Here is a 4,964-nt window from a genome sequence, read left to right as displayed (position 1 = left end):
TGCTTCACCTCCCTTTTTCGCTCATCAGCCGGCTTCCCAGCGGTGTCAGCTGAGCTAAGGAGTCCTCTTTCGGAAATTGTAGCCTTCGAGCTGCTTGGTATGACCTAGTTTCATATGGCTCCAGTTGAGCAGTCCTATAATCGGATTCATCTCCATCGTCCTCTGCAATAGTTTGAAATTGAGTTGTGAGGAAGCTTCCAAATGTTAGAGGTCTTAATCTACTCTCCGGCGTGACTAATTTTGCTTCCGATCTAAATTTCTTACCAGAACTTTCCTGACTTTTTATCGTGAAATTGTTGATGGACATTTTGTTTTGATAAGAATTAGGTTATGGAGTTGGTCTTTACTTCATCTAAATGTAGAATCAACTAATGTAGCCATGTAGTATATGCATATATATATATACAAAAATGAAAATTTTTAAGTAATTCTGCAGGGAAGTGGTTACCAAATTTGTGCATGAGGAAGGGCAGTAAGAGATTCAGCTGCTCGTTGTAGGTTAGGTTGGCAGGAGCAACACCTTCTTGGTTATGGTGAGGTTGCTGAGCCAATTGTAAAGGTTTGCTGCTGAATCCTTGTAGAGGTCTTTGGGCATTGATTTTCTTAAGTTTGATCTTGTCTATTGCCATGTACAAGTAATTTTAGTGTTTTTCATCTTTTATAGGACATGAATGCCAACAATACGCCAAAGCGTGCAAAGAGCATCAAAAATACTGGTAAGATTGTTCGTTAATTCTTTGCCAACTTTACTTCTTCATATATCTCTATCATTGAGCTGTTTTCTCCTCATCATTTCCCTATATGAAGTCTAGCACTCTCCAAAACTTTCGATCTGTTAGTTAACACTGTAACTATATCAGGATCATCATCCGAGAACTTTAGTTTTTGCTTTAACTCATACTCTTATCAAAAAGGATTAGTGACCGCAGCAAAACTTCTTGTTGTATTCAGGTTCTCTTGATTCATCATATACTCTTATATATAATTATAATTAACAAAATAAATGTACATTTAATATACATACTAGTAAAATTACCCGCGCTTCATGCGGGAATTTATTATCACGGAATACATAAAATAATACTTAAAATCTATTAGTCACTGAAACTAAACACTATATTATCTTATATAAAAGATTAATAATGTAAAGGAAAATGAAAATTATTAAGTCTTATCATTTATCCTTCATAACATAAGCATAAATTATTAATGATTGTACAAATACATACAAAGATCTGTAACATAAGCAATGGTGTCACTGAGTCACTCAACATCAGTAAAGTACACAAAAACTTAATTGTGAAGAAGAAGAAGAAGAAGAAGCCCTCTATTTATAGACAACAGATGGTAGTGTGAACAAATATTTATTGTGCCTTATCGGAAAGGTTACAACTATTTGGAAAAGTTGCAACCCTTCAGAAAGGTCACAACCTTTCATAAAAGTCAGAACTTTTCATAAAAGTCGCAACTCTTCATTAAAGTCGCATCTTTTCATAAAGTTGTAACTTTTCGTAAAAGTCACACCTTTTCATGAAAGTCGCAACTCTTCATTAAAGTCACAACTTTTCATAAAAGTCACAACTTTTCGTAAATGCACAACTTTTCATGAAAGAGGAAGGCTAGTATTGGAAATAAATAAATTAAAAGTGAATTCTGGTTTGTGGTGCCACCACGTAGGCGGGCCTAAGGTTCTCGTTTATATATATATATGATTTTTTGGAGAGCCAAAGACTTCAATCTTTTCAATTATAGAGAAGAATAATTAGTTTTATACAAGACATATTAAAAGGAAGAAAAGATACAATATTTTTAGTGATATCATGAATTTTGAGTGAATAAAAGTTGAGAGCCTAACCCATTTGGCTAATCCATATTTTACCCATAGTTTACCCATATTTTATCCATATTTTTATGGGTTAAATATGGGTATCAACCCATATTTTACCCATATAAAAAACCACACACCCAACACATTAAAATATGGGCGGGTTACCAAAATATGGGTTCATTTTGCCGGCACTATTCATCAGACATCCATCTATCTTTGAAAAGCAATCTAAGTTTCTACTAGGGTGGCTGAAGCCGAAATACCTCCTTTGTTATCTAGGCCAATTCAAAGTTTTTGGCCCACAGTATCATCAACAACAACAACTAAACAACTATAACCAAACATTCACAATGTTGGCCAACTACCAATACTCCTGCGTTGTCAACTCAAAGATTTTGCTGCGCAAAGGGCACATGAACATGAAGACACCCATGAAGGCTGGCAACAACGTTCGTGCGAAGTTGATCAATTCTAGCAGGTAAGGTGACCACCTGAAAAAGAAAAAAAAATTGTCAGGCCAACTTACAAATGGATAACCTTTTGATTGTTGTAGACTTCTTAGGTTGTTGTAATCAACAAATAGAAACGTAACAACGATATAGTTTTCAGATCCATTGAAGAAATATCAAGTTTTCTGCATGACAGTTTCTCTTTACCAATCTAAAAATATGCAAGTAAGGCAAAGATTGAATTACTCTATCAAAGTCAAAATGAGTAAAATAAATAGCTAGGTGTCTACCTTCTTGAAGCCAGTAACACCCCAAAGATTGTCAAGTTGGTTTGGCTAATCGGTAATGACTAGGCGACCAACTGGATCAGATTGAACCCGTACCTATGTTTACCATGAAATAAGGGCATTAGAGCTTTGAGATGGTGTAAAAAGACGAAAACAAAAGGCAAAAGTAACACAAGTTGAAACAATTATTATGTGGTCTTATGATGCTAAATCATTACCTTTTCGGAAAATTTTTACAGAAAAAATGAAATGACTCACTAAAATAGTAAAATACAAGTTTGTAAAAGCTAGCAGATTATTTAAGTCGCCGTCGGAAGTTACAACAGTGCAAACATAAAAAATAAAATATAAACACCAGATTTTTTGGAGATGCATATCTTTTTATAAAGTTTGAATAATGAACTTATAAAAAATAAAATATTAACACCATCTATTAGAAGGTTGTTTTGTCCTTTCAATGAGATGAACCTAACACTGAAAACTTAACCTTAACCCAAACACCAATTGCCAAAAAGAGAAACTCAATGATTCCAAGCAATAACACAAACACATGAACAAGTCCATGTTGATTATACTTTTGATAAAATAAATCATGAGAGTACACACCAGAAAACAAATTGAATGCACTTGATGGAAACAAGTAGTGCGATTGGTATTATACCTCATCTCGTAAAAACCAGGCACCAGTGCATAGACCTCAAAAGAATCATCATGTTTGCATAAATTCATTACAAATCACATGAGAGAAATGGAATGCATAATCTAGAGGTTCTTAATTCTTACTTCTGAGAGGAACTTACTGTTTCACGAACATTGATTTTCACCCAATCAACAGGGGGTCCAACATCAACAACTTGGACATCTAACCTGGCGAATGGAAAGCAATTTATCTTTACATCTGAAATGGAGGAACCAAAAACTGAGAGAGATAGAGAAATACTACTGAAGTTACTAGTACTCTTTTTTCTTTTTGGCGAAAAAAACTGTTGGTGTATAATTTGAAGTTCCTGGTATTCAAATTTCTAACAATAGTAAGTGTTTTCTATTCTGTAGTAATCCTATTCACTACGAAGTTGGTCTTGAGAAGAATAATAAACTAGAGAGATCAAAAGTAAGAGAATGCATGTGAGCGATGTCCACAGCCTGACGGTTCCTAATCCCAATGATTGTCGGATTACATTTTAAGGAAGTTGATTTTGCCTGCAGCATGCAACCCAAAAAAGTAGATACATTGCTTACTCCAAGAAAACAAACTATCAGTGGCAATGTATACAAAAGTGGATAACCTACACAATAATTTCTCTACAACACCTACAATGGTGACCAAGTTAGTTGAACAGGGGATCTCCCAAATGGGGGTCTCAGGTTCGAAACTCCCTGCATACTTTCTCAGTTGAACTTGTCATGGGGCATGCTAGTGTAGTTTACCTCACATGATTGGTTTCCTGGCTATTACACTGGAGCGATATTTACCCTAGCCATTTGCAACGTCCAGAATCCAATATTATAAAGTTTTTAGTTTCTCTAGCACTATAAATTCTCTATATTTTCTATTAACATGTAAGTCTAACAAGACTAATAGACTACTAGAGAGCATCAGAGCTAAAGTAAACATACTAACATGAGTTGAAATTGAAAGAAATTCAAAGACCAATCCGATAGGCGACGAAAGAACTTATTAGGATTAAATAAACAAATGCAGTTTCATTACCACTAGCATTTGCAATGAAACATTCTAGATTTCATCAAAATAACTTAAGATTGACTTGAGAGATAAAACCATTAGATGAAAGGATCAAGATAAAGTACGACTTACCGCTTAGATGTTCTACAGCTTTGATTGGGTGCCCCGCTTCATTTTGTCCCTGGTGCTTCAGAGAACCTAAATACAACAAGAATCTCTGTTGCGGTCACTATTCCTTTTTGATAGATTATGAGTTAAAACAAAAACTAAAGTTCTCGAATGATTATCCTGATATAGTTACGGTGTTAAGTAACAGCCACTAAACGCCAATGTTTTGGAGAGTGCCATACTTCATATTGGGAAATGGTGAGGAGAAAACATCTCAATGATAGAGATATATGAACAAGTCAAGTTGGCAAAGAATGACGAACAATCTTACCAGTAGTTTTTAAGCTCTTCACACGATTTGGCGTATTGTAGGCACTCATGTCCTATAAAAGATGAAAAACACCAAAATTACTTGTACATGGCAATAGACAGGATCAAACTTAAGAAAATCAATGCTCAAAGACCTCTACAAGGATTCAGCAGCACACCTTCACAATTGGCTCCGCAACCTCACCATAACCAAGAAGGTGTTGCTCCTACCAACCTATCCTAAAACGAGCAACTGAATCTCTTACTGCGCTTCCTGATGCAAAAATTTGTAACCACTT

The 4,964-nt window shown here is 35.1% G+C and overlaps 1 pseudogene; it reads right to left on the bottom strand.

Moving 5' to 3' along the window:
• Positions 1 to 2,214: 2,214 nt before the first annotated feature.
• LOC125812712 (AT-rich interactive domain-containing protein 5-like) lies at positions 2,215 to 4,949 on the bottom strand (annotated as a pseudogene).
• Positions 4,950 to 4,964: the final 15 nt, after the last annotated feature.

The sequence above is a fragment of the Solanum verrucosum genome, unplaced genomic scaffold, assembly GCF_900185275.1.
Source record: "Solanum verrucosum unplaced genomic scaffold, falcon-dt-bn FXZP01000191.1, whole genome shotgun sequence".
In the NCBI taxonomy this organism is placed as follows: Eukaryota; Viridiplantae; Streptophyta; class Magnoliopsida; order Solanales; family Solanaceae; genus Solanum; species Solanum verrucosum.
This window is presented reverse-complemented; position numbering and strand designations above follow the sequence as displayed.